The sequence below is a fragment of the Zingiber officinale genome, chromosome 7B (genome assembly GCF_018446385.1).
Source record: "Zingiber officinale cultivar Zhangliang chromosome 7B, Zo_v1.1, whole genome shotgun sequence".
In the NCBI taxonomy this organism is placed as follows: Eukaryota; Viridiplantae; Streptophyta; class Magnoliopsida; order Zingiberales; family Zingiberaceae; genus Zingiber; species Zingiber officinale.
Window position 1 is genome coordinate 20,230,293 of NC_055999.1, and position 20,590 is coordinate 20,250,882.

General features: G+C 36.8%; 1 non-coding gene across 1 annotated transcript; it reads left to right on the forward strand.

Moving 5' to 3' along the window:
* The first annotated feature begins 951 nt into the window (after window positions 1–951).
* Window positions 952–1,057, forward strand: LOC122007447. Its single transcript, XR_006118944.1, has one exon. It is a non-coding gene; the product is annotated as a small nucleolar RNA R71 (small nucleolar RNA).
* Window positions 1,058–20,590: the final 19,533 nt, after the last annotated feature.

Sequence of the window (20,590 nt, forward strand, 5' to 3'; positions counted from 1 at the left end):
ACATCAAAAAATAGACCAACATCTATGTCCTCAATAGGAGAATCAATAACAAGAGGATCAATAACTTCACTTGCAGTTTTAAGTTGATCTACCACATCACATTCATCATCTAAAAATTCAATGTCACTATAGCACCTTATAAAATTTTGAGGTAGATCTGAAAACTTATTTACCACTACATTATCAATAAAATCCTCATCTGAAAAATCCTCATCTTTATATACATTCAAAAATCTGCACTCAACCATATTAGTGTCACAGGATTTGCCGAAGTCTTTATTTTCATTGACCCCCACTAACCTTTGTGGAAAAGGAACCCTTAGTGAAGGTCCTGGGAAAGACTGAACTTCCTTTTTCCCAAATTCCCTTTGAGCTTTTGGAGGAGGTCCAACTTGCTTATCTAGTGTTTGTGTGATTAATCGTTGAGGGAAAGGTACTTGTGGCCTTTGGGAACTTCCTAGAGAAATAGAACTGAGTTCTTGTGATCTTCTATTATTCTTCTCCTCAATTCTAAACATGTCATTCTTCAGAAGTTCTTCATGATTTTTGCCACTTCTCAACCCAACATCATCACACTTTTCATTAGATCTTGACTGTGTAGGAGGGGGATCTTCTTTAAACCATTTTGAAAAAATACTATCAAGCTTTGCCCCCAAATGTTTGAACTCCTCACTCTGTGACTTGTGAATATCAATATTTTTAGGTGGTTGAACTTCATTTTGTTTGACAGGCTCTCTTACATTTATGACTTGCACTTCTTGAATATCTAAGGGAAATTCCATCCAATTTTTGTTCGACCATTCATGGAGGTTCAATGTCACTTGATCAATTAATGAATAAGCTTCATCTACACTTTTGTCCATAAAAGAACCTCCAGCTGATGAATCCAATAAACTCTTGTCTGAGAAAGAAATTTCCCCATAGAATATGTGCAAAATCAACCATTTTTCAAAACCATGATGAGGGCACTATCTTTGAAGACTCTTGAATCTATCCCATGCTTCAAATAATGATTCTCCATATGCCTGAGCAAAATTTGTTATGCAATTCCTCATATACACTGTTCTACTTGGAGGGAAAAAAAATGATTCAGAAATTGCTTCTCCAATTATTCCCAACTTGTGATACTTTGAGGATGGAGAGAATATAACCAAGTCCTTGCTTTATCCTTGATACTGAAAGGAAATGCCATCAATCGAACTACATCTGCTGACACTCCTTCACATTTCATTATATCACAAATCTCTAAAAATGTTTCAAGATGCAGATAGGGACTTTTTGATACTTCTCCTCCAAATTTGTGACCTTGTATCATAAAAATTAACTCTGGGTCTAGTTGGAAACTTTCTGCTTCAATTTGAGGTTGCACAATGGGAGATAAAAATCTTGCAGAAAAGGGTGTAGAAAAATTTCTCATGTGCCTGCTTGACATGTTAGTGCTCATGGATATTCAAGAAGAATCAAAGACAAGAAATAAAATGCAATATGAAAAGCAAGAAAGAAAATGCAGAATTTAAATTGCAGGAAAGAAAGTGCATAATGAAAATAAGAAAGAAAAGATAAAAGGAAAAAGAAAAATATCTAGAATAATTCATATGCAAAAGATTGCAAGATATGTTTACAAAAGAAAAGAAGAAAGAAACTAGATCAAAAGAGAAAACAGAGAAAAGTTAGATTAGAGTGCTAGAAATCAAGAATGCAAAGTTAGAATTAGAATTAGAATTGCAACAAAAAGAATTGTCAAGAATGTTATTTAAGAAAGGAAAAACTAATGAAAACAGAATTCTAACAATTAGTTACAACTATGCAAATGAAAAGAAAGAAAGAAAAGTTATGTTTAGTCTAACTCAATTGATAATTCCTTATGTTATAGCGTAGTCCCCGGCAACAGCGCCAAAAACTTGTTGACCTCCGCAAGTGTACGGAAATGTCACAAGTAATATAAAAGATTATCGTATCCACAGGGACTGGAATAAGCACTAGAAATGCTTCAACACGAGTTAGCTAAACAACTAATCAATTGGTTTCCAAAAGCTAAATGTAACTAATGAAAAGTAAACATAGAAATGAAAGATCAACAAACAAGATTATGGGCTATGATAAAGGAATGTTCTAGGAGTTTTGGTTTCTTTGTAAGATTCGTCAATGTAAATGATCTACCAAATCCTATTTCTCAATTGTCCAACATTTATAGAAGGTTGCTGGTTCTCTCTTGCAATAGACAACCGGCCTAGGACTGAAATCTATACCTAAATGTGATCAATTAGATATGAACTTATGTTGTCCTTACACGGACATGTTCCTGTCACGAAGATCCCTCGGATAATCAACACAAAGATCATACTTCTCAACCCATAAGATATAAAGATTAATCCCTAAATCTATCCTACCCTCTTGAATCATTCTATTTTTCCATAAATCTTATCCCTCAAACGTCCTTACACGGGCTTGCACCTTTCGCGTGCTTCCCTCGGAAAATCGAGTGGGAGATAATCTCTACAAGATCCATAGGACATTCAAACAATCAATCTAAAATGAGAATTAGGTCCATATCACAAAAATTCATTCAAGATTAAATTGATACAAACAAGACAATATCATAGAAACAAGGAAATGGCAAATCCACAAGAATTTACATCAATTCATCATACAAATACTCTCTCCATCCTAAAACAAAGAGATCTACTCCATGAATCGAAGAGAGAAATCTGAAATTACAAAGATTACAAGCATTTCTTTGATCCTCAATCCAAGAAGAGGAGAGAAAGAAAACTTATCTAAGATGAAGCTTGGTCTTCGGATCTAATTCACGCTCCCGGAGTCATATCCGTTGAAGATCCTCCTTTAGATCGCCCAGAAATCCTCCCAAGATTGGAAGGAAAGACTCAAATCTCGCTTTCTCCCAAGAGGGAGAAGATCCCCTTTCAAATCAAGAAGAAAGGCTTATATAGAGATGAGTTTTGGGTGCCACACGGCCCCGTGGCACGGCCGTGTGAGGCTCACATGGCCTGTTCCACTCTCTTCTCTGCTGAACTCACACGACCGTGTAAGGTACAAGGTCGTATCTTGCCTCTACCAACGCCCCCTTTGCATGGCCGTGTAGATCCACACGGCCTGCACTGCATTCACCTCTGGAAACATGACATGGCTGTGTGGTGCACACGGACAAAACTCTCCTGCTGTCTGGAAACCTCGCACGGCCGTGTAGCGTACACAACCGAGGCTTCTCCTGTCTCTGGCAAACTGACATGGTCGTGTGATGTACACGGCCCTGCTTCCCTGGGCTTCAAAACTTGACACGACCGTGTGAGGTTCACACGTCCATACCATCTTTCTTCTCTGGTGCAGCTACATGGCCTCTCATCCTTACACGGCCTGGGCAACCCCCTATGGTAGGGTCGTGTAGGGTTCAAGTGTCATGGCTTCCTTGATCGCTTTGCTTGCAGATTTGGTCTCAAACATGCATTTTTCACCAGATTCGACTCCTGCATACAAAAGATGCACAAAAGCATATCTCCGAACAAAAAGAGTAAATATGCTAAAAAGAAAAACTGAAAGTACGAAAATGCATAGATCAAGCATGCTCAAAGTATGTGAATGTGCGTCAAAACATGCTAATAAGTGTATACAATCTATGCACATCAGACGCACATCCATAATAACAGAGGTTCTGTTCTTTTATGTAGTCAGTACAAATCGAACAACCTCAAATGATCCTGCTCAATACACACATAGTGTACTAGTGTAATTTTATAGTCAAGACAGACTAATACCAAATTATACAACAACCGTTCCAATGGTGTGTCCCAATCCATCTTGGTTGTGAGCTACTATTTATAATTTATAAGGAACTGATAACATGATTTTCTGTATGGCATCATACACCATGTTATCTACAATATAAATTAAATGGACAACTGCATTGACATATATATAAATATAAAATGCAAACATTTGACCAAATTGATTCTCATTTCAAAATAGATGTTCATACAAAAGCTAGGCTTATAGTATACATCCCAACAATCTCCCACTTATACTAAAAGACTATGATGCCATAAATGTTGTCATACATCTGATTCTCATCCCCTCAACATGCCTATCAAAAGCTCTCACCGGAAGGGCCTTAGTGAAAGGATCTACTAGGTTATCTACTGATGTAATCTTGGCAACAACAACCTCTCCTCGTTTTACGATGTTTCATATCAGGTGGTACTTGCGCTCAATGTGTTTACTTGCCTTATGGGCTCGTGGTTCCTTCGAGTTTGCTACTGCACCACTGTTATCACAATAAATTGTGATAACTTTGGGTAAACCAGGAATTACATCTAAGTCCATCAAGAAGTGTCTGAGCCATATAGCTTCTTTGGCTGCCTCAGAGGCTATGACATACTCAGCTTCCATAGTAGAGTCTGAAACATATTTCTACTTAACACTCCTTCATGCTATGGCTCCACCTCTCAAAGTAAACACATACCCCGAGGTTAATTTGCTACTGTCCCTATCTAATTGGAAGTCTGAATCTATGTAACCCACAGGGAGCAAATCATCTGCCTGGTAAACCAGCATATAATCTCTAATCCTTTTTAGGTACTTTAATATATGTTTTATGGTAGTCCAATGTCCTGGTCCTGGGTTACTTTGATATCTGCTAACCATGCCCACGGCAAAATAGATATTCAATCTTGTACATAGCATTACATGCATTAGGCTTCCTACAGCCGAAGCATAAGGAACTGCCTTCATCTCCTCTATCTCCTTTAATGTCTTAGGACACATCTCTTTAGATAAAGATACTCCATGCCGAAAAGGTAGAAAACTTTTCTTGGAGTTTTGCGTGCTAAAATGAGTTAGGATAGTATCGATGTATAAAGCTTGGGATAAGCACAACATCCTTTTCTTGCGATCCCTTATTACTTTGATCCCAAGAATATGTCCACATTCTCCCAAGTCCTTTATATCAAACTGCTTGGACATCCATACTCTTATGTCTGACAACACTTTGACATTATTGCCAATGAGAAAAATGTCATCTACAAATAGTACAAGAAATACCACCACATTTCCGTCACTTTTCTTGTATACACAAGACTCATCCAGACACTGAATGAATCCATGAGACTGGATCACTTCATCAAACCAGATGTTCTTGTTGGACCACTGGGGCTGGCTAGAAGGGGGGTTGAATAGCCTGAAAATAAAAAAACACCCTTCTCGAAATCTTAAACTAACACTTGCATAAATTAGCGAAACAGAAAGTAAATCAGAAAAGACGAGGCACCAGATTGGACTTGGTTACAACCGGGGAGGTTGTTAATCCAAGGAAAATAATCGTACTAAAAACTCCTTCAGGCGGAGAAGCCTCTTACAACGTTGAAGCGCAGAAAATAGAATCTTAACTATAGAGAAAGCGTACAAGTGTAGAAAGAATGAATTGCTTGAGTTGATAAAAAGCCTCTGGACCAAGGTTGTATTTATAGTCTTGGTCGGGGCACCCCGAAGGGGTTCCGGACGCCCTGGGGGGATAAAACTTTATCCCCCAACGTTCAGATCGCGATTGACGTGATCTGGTCAAAAAGTCAACTCCGGCCGCCCCGGACTGTTCTAGGCACCCCTGTTGGAAAAGTCAACCCCGTTGACTTTTTCCAACCCGGGTCTTCTGCTCCAACTCCGTTCACCTCAGACCGAGTCTTCTGCTCGCTTGGGTGATCTCTGCCATCCGGAATAGGGCTCCCTCGAACCCAACTTCCGGTCTTCTCGAGCAGGTTTTCGCTCTGGCTTCTCGTCCTTCTCCCTTCTCGTCCACCAGTGTACTCATCCGTAGTTTTCGTCCCTCAGCCGCATCCCGTGCCGACCTTCTCTCTAGATGCGTCTCTTGCTCCTCGAGCAGTCTTCTGCTCCGACTTCTCGTCCCTCGGAACCACCGCACGCTTCCTTCTCGTCCGTCGATGTACTCTTCCGCAGCACCTCATCCCTCGGGCAGACCGCGTGTCGTCCTTCTCGCTAGCTGCGTCTTCCGTTCGACTACCTGTGCTCCTAAGCTCCTGCACACTTAGACACAAGGTTAAAAACACACAGAACCTAACTTAACTTTTTGATCACACCAAAATAACCTTAGGGGTCTAACAGTTCTAAGATCTCAAAGCTTGCTTCAGTCCATAAATGGACCGATTGAGCTTACATACAAGATTCTCTTTGCCCTTCGCATTGAATCCCTCTGGTTGCTTCATATAGATGTTTTTTTCAAGACTTTGGTTAAGGAAAGCTGTCTTGACATCCATTTGTCAAACCTCATAATCCATATGAGCAGCAATCGATAAAAGAATCTGGATAGACTTAAGCATGGCTACCGACGAAAAAGTTTCCTCATAATCGATTCCCTCTTTCTGAGTATACCCCTTTGCAACAAGCCTCGCTTTAAAGGTTTCCACCTTCCCGTCTGTTCCTCTTTTCCTTTTGTAGACCCATTTACATCTAATGGCTTTTACACCATTTGATGGTTCTACAAGTTCCCATACCTGATTAGAATGCATAGATTCTATTTCAGAGTTCATTGTACTTTGCCAAGATGCTGCATCTTTATCTTGGAGTGCTTTATCATATGTCTAGGGATCAGCTTCATGTTCACCAGGGATCAAGTCTAAAGACTCTCCCAAAAACATGAATCTTTCAGGTTGTCTAACAACCCTCCCACTATGACGAGGCACTACCTGTAATTGTGCATCATTTGTGACACGTGTTACAGTTACTTTTGGTATCTCATCTTGTACCGTTGGTACTAAAGTAGAAGTGTCCTCTCTTATTTCCTCAAGAATAATTTTACTCATGGGCTTATAGTTCATTACATAGTCCTCTTCTAAAAATCGGGTATTGGTGCTAACAATAACCTTCTAATCTTTAGAACTATAAAACAAATCACCTTTCGTTCCTCTAGGATATCCCATGAACAAGCGAACTTCTGTACATGATTCCAACTTATTAGTGTCTCCCTTTAGCACATGTGCTGGACTACCCCAAATCTGAATGTGTTTCAAAGTAGGCTTACACCCATTCCATAATTCTGTAGGAGTAGAGGGTACTGACTTAGAAGGTATCAAGTTCAGAATGTATGTCGCTGTTTCTAGAGCATATCCCCAAAACGAATTTGGTAATTCTGAATAACTTATCATTGATCTAACCATTTCCATAAGAGTCCTATTCCTTCATTCTGTCACACCATTCTGTTGGGGTGTACCAGGTGCAGACAATTGGGATTGAATCCTGGCCTTTGATAAGTAACTCCTAAACTCTCCTAAGAGGTACTCTCCACCACGATCAGATTGTAGTGTCTTGATACTTTTACCATGATGTTTCTCCACATCAATCTTGTACTCTTTGAACTTATCAAAGCACTTAGACTTGCGTCGCATCAAGTAAATGTACCCATATCTCGAATAGTCATCTATAAAAGAGACAAAATATTCGAAACCACCTCTTGCCTGGATAGTCATAAGCCCACACAAATCAGAATGAACCAATTCTAACACTTCTTTGGCTCTATACCCCTTTGCCTTAAAAGTCCTCTTGGTCATTTTTTCTTCCAAGCAAAACTAACAGGTCGAAAAGTTTTCCACTACCAATGAACCCAAAGGTCCATCGGCTATTAACCTTTGAATCCTACTCAAGTTAATATGACCCAATCTTAGATGCCAAAGATATGTTTGGTTCATTTCTGAATGTTGCTTTCTCTTATTAGAATTAGAAGATGTGTTATTAATTTCCATTTGTTGCATCGTGGGAGTTATTGGATTAAGAGTATACAAATTGCCAACCAACGCACCAGAACAGATAACCACCCTATTTTTCTTGACAACCACTTTGTCATCAAAAGAAATAGAATATCCATCCATAAATAATTTAGAAATTGAAATCAAGTTCTTTCTAAAATATGGTACGTAAAGATAATTTTTCAAAATCAAAGTTTTATTCCTATCAAAAGATAACTAAACATCTCTCACTGCAACAGCCACCACTCTCGTAGCATTGCCCATGTAGACGGTGATCTCCCCTTCATGTAGTCGTCTGGTTTCCTGGAACCCCTACAATGAATTCCAGACATGATCAGTGGCTCACGTATCTACACACCAGGTACCGGTAGATAACACCACTAAACATGTTTCAACAACTAATGAATAAGATATACCTTTATTATTCTCCTTTCTGTGAGGACAGCCCACCTTCTAATGTCCAGACTGCTTGCATGTGAAGCACTTGCCTTTCGGCTTCTTCACACCTGCCTGCAGCCCAGTCCCTTGAGATCGAATCACTTTCTTTGCCGAACCAACTTGTTTCTTCTTCTTCTTTCCGCCTTTCGGCTTAGAGGCAGAAACGTTTTCAACATTATGAACTTGAGAACTTTGATGAAATAGTCCTTCTGCCGCTTGGAGTTCTGTCAGAAGTTCCACCAATGAATAAACTCTTTTGTTCATGTTGTAGTTCAGGCGGAACTGCTCAAAACTCTTGGGCGGCATTTGGAGAATGATATCGGCCTAGGTTCCCCCATCGATTTCAGCTCCAATGACTTTCATCTCATTCAAATGAGCCATCATCTTGAGGATATGATCCCTTATGGGTGTCCCCTCAGTCATGGTGGTCGTCATTAAGTTTCTCATGGCCTCCTACCTAGTAGCCCAATTCTGGTGTCCGAAGAGTTTCTTGAGATTGAGCATCATGTCATAGGCAGTGGGTAGGGCCTGATGCTGATGTTGCAGCACATTTGACATAGAAGCCAAAATATAACACCGCGTCATCTCATCTGCCTTGACCCATTTCCTATGTCTCTCTATCTCCTATTCACTAGAATCCTTATCAAGCATGCTAGGAAAGACCTCAAGAAGTACGAACTTGTATTCTTCAGCAGTTAAGACAATGTCCAAGTTCCGTTTCCAATCAATATAATTTGGAACAGTAACTTTATTTTCTTCTAAAATAACAGCAAGAGAATTGAAAGTCATTTTGAAATACTAAGAATCACAAAATAAAATATTTGGTCAAAACTTTAGAATTTAAAATAATATTGATTCCTCAAACAATATAATTTAAATTCACCAACACCTCAAAACACCGTGAATTTCGTATGTCACGATAGTGTCGACGTATACTAATTCAAACATTTGTAAGAGGATGTTTTACCCATTAACTTTATTATCTTGTCAACCTAACTTTATGACAAATAAAATTAATAATTAATTCATCTTCTATCACACAAATAATAGCAATGACTCCGATGGAGAGGATATTATTAAATGCACCTAAATATATACCATTACTTGATACTTAGTCCATTAATTAGGATTGTGCCCCTTCAGCTGGAGAAGATCACACATACCTAAATAATTTCCTATAATCATCCATAGAGGAAGTTTGATCTAGTGATCCGTAAACAAACTCATCTGATATGGAGGAAGACACTTAAAGTCAACGCGCAAATTTGAATACATCACTTACAAACCAGTAATGGAGACCGTGGAATTTATGTAAATAATTCCTCTCCTACTTAGTTATTTAAATTGAGAAATTTTAACATGCATAAACATCACAGCACATAAAACAGCATCACAGCACATAAAACAGCATATAAAGGCAATAAATGTAAAAATAAAATTTCCAACTATTATGGCCTCATCCATCGCTATCCTCCAATATGCTGCCAATGGATCAAGCTATCGCGTCTATCTTGCTTCCTTCTTCGTCGCGCCTCTGGTCCTCAAAATAGCACCACACATAGCAAGGATACAAGCCGCAACAAAAAGAATAAAAATTTATATTTATCGATCCTATATTCCACAAAGGAATTTACATGTAATCTAGATCGAACAGAATGTAAAAAAATAATACTTCAATCAGTCGTATTTAATTATTACAATCATGCACACACATCACAACCTCGACATGCCTAAGGGTTCAAATCATACACAAGCACACAAAGCCATAATAGTTGAACCTAGGATGCCTGCAACCACAGAGTTAATCTTTCTTGCACATCCTACTATTATCCTGCCTAAACTTATATACGAGCAGTGCATAATTTAACCAAAAACCAATCACACATAGCCAGAAAACTCGCTCTGATACCACTTGAAGGCGCTGGATTTTGTTCTGTTTCAATTTCCCTTGTACAAAAATTGTACAAGTACAGAACTTTTCCTAGCAACCTGCATTTTCGATCAGACATGTGTTTGATCAATCAAGCAAGTTCTAGACGGATCAAAGCACACCTTGATCAAAGTACAAGATCGATGACCTCTTGTGTTGGTATTCAAAATTGATACAAAGAAAACTAAACTAATTACGTAGCGGAATTAAAGTACTAGTTGTACCTTTCCTTTGTAGCTAAAGATCTCCTGATCTACTGTTGTATTCCTCTCCTCTTCTTGGACGTCGTGTGGGCGAACGATTTACCAAGACAAAAATCACCCTTCTTCTTTTCTTTGTTTCCAAACCGCCGGCCACCAAAAGGAGGCTCTAGGATGGGCGCCTTCTCCTCTTCTCCCTTCTTGTCCTCTTCCTCTTCTCCAAGCTGCCACCCACCAAGGAGGAGGGGGCGCCGGCCCTTAGCAAGGAGGAGGGGGCACCGGCCCTTAGAAACCCTTAGCAAGGAGGAGGGGGGCACCGACCCTTAGCAAGGAGGAGGGGGGTGCCGGCCCTAGGTAAAGAGAAGGTGGCGCCGACCCTAGGAGGAAGTGGAGAAAAACCAAAAACTTAACATGGATGGGTGGATGTGAGGCTTTATATAGAGGCTATAACAGGGACCTAGAGGAGGAATTGATTTAGGCCTCCTGATGGGCTTAGGCTTCCTGTGTTCGGCTCGAACACCCAACTCAAGTCCATCAATAATAACCCTTACCATTAAAGGGTTATTATTGAACTACCGCACCAATCCCATATTATAATATGGGTTCCTTCTTATCATGAGTGCGTTAATCTCCCTATGTTTAAGATATCGTATGTCCATTAATTAAATGAGTTACTGACAACTCAATTAATTAACATCTGATTCCAAGAGTAGTACCACTCAACTTTATTATCATGTCAGAGTAAGTCCACCTGCAGGGTTTACATGATAATCCTTATGAGCTCCTCAAGGGGGCATCATCAACTTAAATAATTAGGACATGGATTCCTTCTATAATCAACAACACACCATATAAATAGTAATATTTCCCAACTCATCGGGCCTATTGATTTAACGAATAAATCTCACCCATTGATAAGTTAAAGAAATAAATACTAAGTATACGTGCTTGTTATTATATAGGGATTAAGAGGGCGCACATCCATAATAACAGAGGTTCTATTCTTTTATGTAGTCAGTATAAATCGAACAACCTCAAACAGTCCTGCTCAATACACATATAGTGTACTAGTGTAATTTTATAGTCAAGACAGACTAATACTAAATTACACTACAACCGTTCCAATGATTTGTCCCAATCCATCTTGGTTGTGAGCTACTATTTATAATTTATAAGGAACAGATAACATGATCTTTTGTGTGGCACCACACACCATGTTATCTACAATATAAATTAAATGGACAACTGCATTGACATATATATAAATATAAAATGCAAATATTTGACCAAAGTGATTCTCATTTCAAAATATTTCAAAACAGGTGTTCATACAAAAGCTAGGCTTATAGTATACATCCCAATATCCTGCCAGTTGTCAAGTCTATAGACTCAACTTGACTTCAGCCAACTATCAGGTCTCGTAGATCCAGTTGGACTTCCTGCTAGATATTAGGTTACTCATTGACCTATCTGAACTTAGTGCTAGTTATCAAGTCCTCAGACCTAATTGGACTTCAGCCTGGTGTCAGGTCCTCTAGACCCATTAATTCTTACACACGTGGTTACAATGTTAGACAACACAACATCTAACTTTAATTCATTTAGCATTCATCAAAACTTAAGTTTGATCATTGGTTCTAACTAAACTAACACTTTAAAGAAAGGAAGCGTCTAATCAGCTGATTGGGAGATGAATTTGGGCATCTCATGATCCGACCAACTAGTCTTTGGGCTTCCTTGAGATTCTTCGGTGCGGCCATACTTTTAAGTGCTTGGACTTTTTCTAGATTGGCCTTAATTCCAGCTCAGTAACTATGTATTTGAGGAAATGCCCTCTCCTAGATCCGAACAAGCATTTGCTTGGATTTAGCTTAAGTCCACACTTCTGTAGAGTGCCGAAAGTTTCTTTTATGTCCGTTATTAAATTAGTTGATCAGGCAGATTTTATGAGAATGTCATCCACATATACTGTTGGTGCGGGAAGCATCCGACGATCGAACCTAAGTTTTGATAATGGCAAAGGATTCAAAGTTAAGGTGCTTTGTTGTCTGACAGCTTTTACTGAGTGTTTCAGGAAAGTCCTAACTGCAGTTAGGCAAGGCAAAACCCTAGGGGGTGGTAACCCTAGGTCATAGGGGGTGGTAACCCTATGAGGAAAGTCTTGGCAGGTCGATGGCTTCAGGCAAAAGTCCTAGGGGTGGTAACCTAGGTGAAAAGTCCCGTGTCGCGAACTGTCCGTCCGAAGTGATGTTCAGCGAAGCATCGAGGTCGAGCAAAGTCCAATGATCTGGAGGATCACACGCAATGTAAATCTCCGAGTGGAGTAGGTGAGGACGCTTTCCCCGTAGAGGGAACACCGGTTGGAAACCCGAAGTCAGACTCGGACAGTCCGGAGACTGTCTACACTTTATTTATCATGTGTACTGTGCTAACTTTGTTTTGCAGGGTATGTGTTTTGGACTAACACATTTTTCAGGAACAAAGGAGCAAGTTACAACTCGGATGAACAGTGTCCGAGGCGCCTCCATGGAGCTTGGAGGCGCCTCGGGTGCGAGCCAGGAAAAGGCCAGCGCAGCAGACTGGAGGCGCCTTGAATGGAGTTCAAGGCGCCTTGGACCGGAGGTTGAAGGCGCGTTCGACCAGGTCAGTGCTGATCCACGCGGGTGACTCGGCTCGTTCAAGGCGCCTTGATGAACAGTATAAGGCGCCTTGAACCCTCTTTATAAGGGGTCTCGACCAGCAGCTCTCAATAACTTCTTCCAAGCGATCTTTCTGCTACAAGCTGCTCACGAGACGATCCCGAAGTGCTGCTACGAGACACCGACGACCCGGAGCTCCGAAATCTTCAGATTACGATATTGTCGTCGGTATAACTGTACTTTTTCATTATACTTAACTGTAATACTTGTACTCTTGTCGAGCTTATAGTTGTTGCCCACGGAAAGCGATCAAGGATCGCGGGCCTTCGAGTAGGAGTCGTCACAGGCTCCGAACGAAGTAAATTCCCTTGTCTTTCTGTGTGTTTGTTTCTTTCCGCTGCGTTACTCTACGAACATTTTACGATTCCGATAATAGCCGCGAGCGCTATTCACCCCCCCTCTAGCGCGTCTCGATCCAACAATTGGTATCAGAGCGGGGTCGTTTTGAATTGGTGCAACCACCTTTCAAAACAAATTTTTCGCAGTTTTTTTCGTTTTCGGAGTCGAATTAGAATTTAGCCTTATAGCTATATTCTAATTTCTGTTTCCCTCGAATCGACTTTTGCTCGAAGTAGGTGCAACACCACTCGAGCTCGTTTTTATTATTCTTTATTCCAGCACTACTAATCCAAGACTTAGTCTTGGAACATATTCTGTTGTTTTCTTTTGTTACATAATGGCCCAACAAGAGGGTTTCAGCACTGTACGCCCCCCGCTATTCTCCGGAGAGGATTTTGGCTACTGGAAGGGAAGAATGGAAACGTATCTAAAGATACAATTCGAAACGTGGATGATCATAAAGACGGGACTGAAACTGCCAATCGATGACGACGGCAAAACAACACCCTGCGAGAAGTGGGACGCTTCTTTAATAAAAAAGGTTGAAGCTACCTGCACCCTCCAATGTGGTCTTACCAAAGAAGAACTCAACAGAGTTGGCCCGTTCTCTTCTGCAAAGGAGCTCTGGGAAAAGCTAATCGAACTCCACGAAGGCACTGACGACACCAAGGTAAGTAAAAGAGATCTTTTACTTAATAAATTATATAATCTAAAAATGTAGAAAGGCGAAACGGCGAGTTCTCTTCACGCGAGAATACAAGACATCCTTAACTCTCTTCACGGAATTGGCCAGAAGATAGAAAATCGAGACGTAATAAGGTATGCCCTAAACTCGTTTCCAAGGAATACATTGTGGGCATCAATGGTAGATGCCTACAAAGTTTCCAAGGATTTATCTTCTTTAAAACTAGATGAACTTTTTAGTGAATTTGAACTTCATGAGCAGACTAATGCACAGCCTACCGAGAAAGGTATTGCGTTGGTTGCAGGTACAAGCCGAACCCGGGAACCGAGACCACGACGGAGAACCGAACCAGCATCGGAAGCTGAACCAGACTCTGATGATGAAGAAGGTGACATTACAACCGAGCTGGTAAATCTCGTGAAGAAGCTCTACAAGACGAAAGGATTCGACAAAAGAGATCTAAAGAAGGCAGTGAAATCAAAGGAAGGCCCACAAAATACAAAGATGAAGTTTGAAGTTACATGCTACGGGTGTAACCAAAAAGGGCACATCAAAACCAACTGCCCTAACCTGAAGGAGATCAAAAAGCAAAGAAGGAAAAAGGTCCTTAAGGCAACATGGGACGAATCTTCATCAGAGGACGACGACGACGAGCTCGAACAAACGAGTCTACTCGCATTAATGGCCCGGGACCAAGTCGTCGAATACGGATGCGAGAGCGAGTCTGAGGCAGAGTCCGAGCAAAGCCACGGATCCGTATCCGTTTCCGAAGGACCAGACCCCGCTGTAAGTATCTCCCGGTTGAACATTTTAGTTAGCTATTTATTGCACAAATTAGCTAAGTCAAACCTGAAAGTTAAGTCACTTCTAAAGGAAGTAAGTGTCCTTAAAGAAGTGGCTAACACCAAACCCATACCTGACCAGAGTCAGACTGAATTTTCGACTCAAGTTCAAAAACTTGAGGAAGAAAATTCAAGTTTAACAAATAAGGTTAAAGATTTAGAAAATACCTTAGAACGGTTTACTTTGGGCTCCAAGAATTTAGACTTGATTCTTGGGACACAAAGAGTCGTCTACAACAGAACTGGGTTGGGATACAAAAGTAAATATAGATCTTATTTATCACTAATAAACAAACAAAGTATTAAATCAGTCCAAGCATGGGTCTCCAAGTCTAACTTGGCCAATACTGGGTTCCGAAGGATCAAATATACTACCTCGAAAGACCATATCGAGGCCATGATCCAGGGGGAGCAAAAAGAAAAACAATCCTAAAAATTTAAAATTCTAAATTCAAAATTTAAATTAAAAATTAAAAATTAAATTCAAAATTGAAATTCAAAATTCGAAATTAAAAATTAAATTCGAAATTGAAATTAAAGTTAAATTCAAGATTCGAAATTGAAATTAAATTATGAATTCAAAACTCAAAAATAAAATAAACTTCAAAATTAAGTTAAAATTCAAAATTCGAAATTGAAATTAAAAATTAAAGTTAAATTCAAAATTCGAAATTGAAAGTCAAAATAAAATCATAAATTAAAACTCAAAATAAAGATGGAGGTTCCAGACTCGATGGCACCCCCAACTAAACTACCCGGCAGGGTAACTGAACCTAATCTACCCGAAATGGGTAAAACAAGAGTAGATTACCCGGCAGGGTAATTAAGGTTAGATTAAAACGGACTAAGGTTAACTTGAACCACAGTACTGGTGAAGTTTTTGGATGATAGTACGTTAGGGAAGCTTGGGCATCGCATGTCTAGGAAGATATGGCTTCGACCTGGTGCATTTGGCCAAGTGGAACTGACCGAAGCTACCCTTAAATGGATCCTGACTAGTTAAACCAAGGATTGGTATTAAGTTCAATGGGTAGGACTATTTGGAAAACCTCAAAGGCATGATTACTTTAATGAGCTCCTTGTGACTCACCATAGCCCAGAAGTTTATCCAAAGAACGCTTACTTGTTGAACCCAAAGCCAAATCTGAATCTAACACAAAGTTAAACCAAAACTCCTGAATTCAACAATAAATCATCTCACATCAATCATAGGATTCCCTGATTGAAAATTTAGATCGGGTGAGATGACTAAGTTTTAAAAAATATTTTAAAACTCAATTTCAAAATTATTTTAAAACTCTATTTCAAAATTATTTTAAAAAAAAAAAACTTAAATTTCAAAATTATTTTAAAAAACTTAAATTTCAAAATTATTTTAAACTTAAATTTCAAAATTATTTTAAAAAAACTTAAGTTTCAAAATTATTTTAAAAACTTAAATTTTAAAATTATTTTAAAAACTTAAATTTCAAAATTATTTTAAAAAACTTAAATTTCAAAATTATTTTAAAACTTAAATTTCAAAATTATTTTAAAAAACTTAAATTTCAAAATTATTTTAAAACTTAAATTTCAAAATTATTTTAAAACTTAAATTTCAAAATTATTTTAAAAACTTAAATTTCAAAATTATTTTAAAAACTTAAATTTCAAAATTATTTTAAAAACTTAAATTTCAAAATTATTTTAAAAACTTAAATTTCAAAATTATTTTAAAACTTAAATTTCAAAATTATTTTAAAAACTTAAATTTCAAAATTATTTTAAAACTTAAATTTCAAAATTATTTTAAGAACCTAAATTTCAAAATTATTTTAAACTTAAATTTCAAAATTATTTTAAAACTTAAATTTCAAAATTATTTTAAAAACTTAAATTTCAAAATTATTTTAACTTAAATTTCAAAATTATTTTAAAAACTTAAATTTCAAAATTATTTTAAAAACTTAAATTTCAAAATTATTTTAAAAACTTAAATTTCAAAATTATTTTAAAAACTTAAATTTCAAAATTATTTTAAAAACTTAAATTTCAAAATTATTTTAAAAACTTAAATTTCAAAATTATTTTAAAAACTTAAATTTCAAAATTATTTTAAAAAAAACTTAAATTTCAAAATTATTTAAAAAACTTAAATTTCAAAATTATTTTAAAAAAAAACTTAAATTTCAAAATTATTTTAAAAACTTAAATTTCAAAATTATTTTAAAAACTTAAATTTCAAAATTATTTTAACTTAAATTTCAAAATTATTTTAAAAACTCAAATTTTCAAAATTATTTTAAAACTTAAATTTCAAAAAGTATTTTAAAACTTAAATTTCAAAATCATTTTAAAAAACTTAAATTTCAAAAAGTATTTTAAAACTTAAATTTCAAAATCATTTTAAAAAACTTAAATTTCAAAATTATTTTAAAAACTTAAATTTCAAAATTATTTTAAAAACTTAAATTTCAAAATTTTAAACTTAAATTTCAAAATTATTTTAAAAAACTTAAATTTCAAAATTATTTTAAAAAAAAAAAACTTAAATTTCAAAATTATTTTAAAAAAAAAAAAACTTAAATTTCAAAATTATTTTTAAAAAACTTAAATTTCAAAATCATTTTAAAACCTCCTTCAAAATTTATCTCTAACAAGTTTACTTCAATTTAACTATCGTGAAATCCATTAAAACAATTCAACCACTTCCTATGTAGGAATTGGATCAATGGATGTTGGATAGTGGCTGCTCCAGACACATGACTGGAGATAAATTGAAGTTTACTAAACTCACATACAAGAACTTAGGATCAGTTGCATTCGGTAACGAAGGTCAACTTAAGGTAATCGGAAGAGGTAATATCGAACTCAACTCCGATTTTATTATTCGAAAAGTCCTTTTAGTTGAAAATTTCAAGTTTAATTTACTAAGTATAAGTCAATTGTGTGATAGCGGATACTTAGTAACTTTTGACAAAACCAGGTGTTTAGTTAAAAACATTGAAAATCCTGAAATCTTACTTAAGGGACTTAGGATAAATAATATGTATTCAATTAATCTACCGACATCCTCAACAAAGTGTTTTCTAACACAAGAAGAGGAAACTGCTTTGTGGCACAGAAGATTGTGTCACACTCACACTAGACTCATTTCAAAAATGAGTCATAATGGTCTAGTTAAAGGTTTACCAAACCTAAAATTCATTGAAAATTCTATCTGTAATGCTTGTCAACAAGGAAAACAAACTAAGTCAACACACAAATCAACAAATCTTGAAAGAACCAGCTCCTTACTTGAGCTCCTTCACCTTGACTTATTTGATTCACATGGAGCTAAGTCACTAAGCAAGAACCAGTATTGCTTAGTAATAATTGATGACTACTCTAGATTTTCATGGGTAAAATTCCTAAAAACTAAAGATGAAACCTATGAAATATTTAGTAACTTTTGTAAATTAATAGAAAATTAAAAAGATACTAAAATTAAAACAATAAGAAGTGATCACGGAGGGGAATTTGAAAATCATAAATTTACCCAATTTTGTAAAATAAATGGATATCAACATGAATTTTCATGTCCTAGAACCCCCCAACAAAATGGTCTGGTGGAACGTAAAAATAGAACTCTATAAGAAGCCGCTAGAACCATGTTAAATGAATATAATTTAAATCACCAATTCTGGGCAGAAGCAATAAATACTGCAAATCATATTCAAAACCGAATTTTGATCAACAAATTTCACAAGAAAACCCCTTATGAACTATATTATCATAAAATTCCTAACTTAAATTATTTAAAAGTATTTGGATGTAAAGTTCACATTTTAAATACTAAAGATTATTTAAGAAAGTTCACACCCAAATCTAACAAAGAAATATTTTTAGGATACTCCTCAAACAGTCGAGCCTATAGAGTCTACAATCAAAACACCCTAAAAGTTGAAGAAACAACTAATATAATATTTGATGAAGAAAATAATCTACCAAATATAAATCAGAATGTTGATATTGATCCAAGAAATATAGAAGATGATGAAATTCAACCAAATCTTAATAAACCAGAGGAACCAGCCCCTGACCCACTTATAAGACCAACTAGGGCCAGCACCTCTCACCCATCTGATCAAATTTTGGGTGATCCAAATCTAGGAGTCAGAACTAGATCCTCCTATAGAATCCACAGTCAGATTGCCCTAATTTCTAAAATCGAACCAAAAACAATAGAAGAAGCACTACCTGACCCGGACTGGATCATAGCTATGCAGGAAGAGTTAGCCCAATTTGAGAGAAATCAAGTCTGGGAACTTGTATCTAAACCCTCAAATAAATCAATAATCGATACAAAATGGGTATTTAGAAACAAGCTAGATGATCAAGGCGAAATAATTAGAAATAAGGCTAGGCTTGTAGCTAAAGGATTTAGCCAAGTTGAAGGTTTGGACTATGATGAAACCTATGCCCCAGTAGCTAGGCTCGAATCCATTAGAATGTTGTTAGCCTATGCAGCAAACAAAGGATTTAAACTATACCAAATGGATGTCAAATCAGCATTCTTAAATGGATTTATTAAGGAGGAAGTATATGTAAGCCAACCCCCAGGATTTGAGGACTTAGGATATCCTAATCATGTATTTAAGTTTAAAAAGGCCTTGTACGGACTTAAACAAGCCCCTAGGGCATGGTATGAACGATTATCAAATCACTTAATATCCAAAAGTTTCAACCAAGGTCAAATAGATCCAACTCTATTTGTAAAAACTGTAGAAAAAGACATCTTCATAGCTCAAATCTATGTTGATGATATAATTTTTGGATCAAATAACTCTAAATTTTTAAAAGAATTTATTAGATTAATGGAAAATGAATTTGAAATGAGTATGGTTGGTGAACTTAATTTTTTCTTAGGCTTACAAATAAAACAAACTAAAGATGGTATATACATTTATCAAACTAAATATGCAAAGGAATTAATTAAAAAATTCTGCATGGAAAATTCAAAAATAATAAATACTCCAATGGCCACCAACATTAACATAGACTCTGACCCTGAAGGAAAACCAGTAGATCCAAAGTACTATAGGAGTGTCATAGGAAGCTTGCTTTACCTAACTGCAAGCCGACCCGACATATTATTTGCGGTTGGTATGTGCGCAAGATACCAATCTTGTGCAAAAGAGTCACATTTAACCTATGTTAAAAGAATACTTAGGTACATTAAAGGTACTCTAAATATAGGACTCTGGTACCCTAGAACTTGCACCTTTGACCTTCTTGGCTATTCTGACTCGGATTACGCCGGATGCAAGTTAGATAGAAAAAGCACAAGTGGTAGTTGTCAATTTCTAGGACAATGCCTAGTAAGTTGGTCAAGTAGAAAGCAACATTGTGTTGCTTTATCTACCACTGAAGCTGAATATATAGCCTTAGGTGAATGCACATCTCAATTGCTTTGGATGATGCACACTCTTAAAGACTATCAACTGAACTATCATAACACAAAAATCTCAATTGATAATATAAGTTCCATAAATTTAACAAAAAGCCCAATTCATCACTCAAGGACTAAACATATAGAAGTGAAGCACCATTTTGTAAGAGATCATGTAGCTAAGGGTGATATTATACTCAACTATGTTGAGTCAAAATCAAATCTAGCTGACATCTTTACAAAACCCTTACCTGAACTTGAGTTCAGCTCACTTAGAAGAC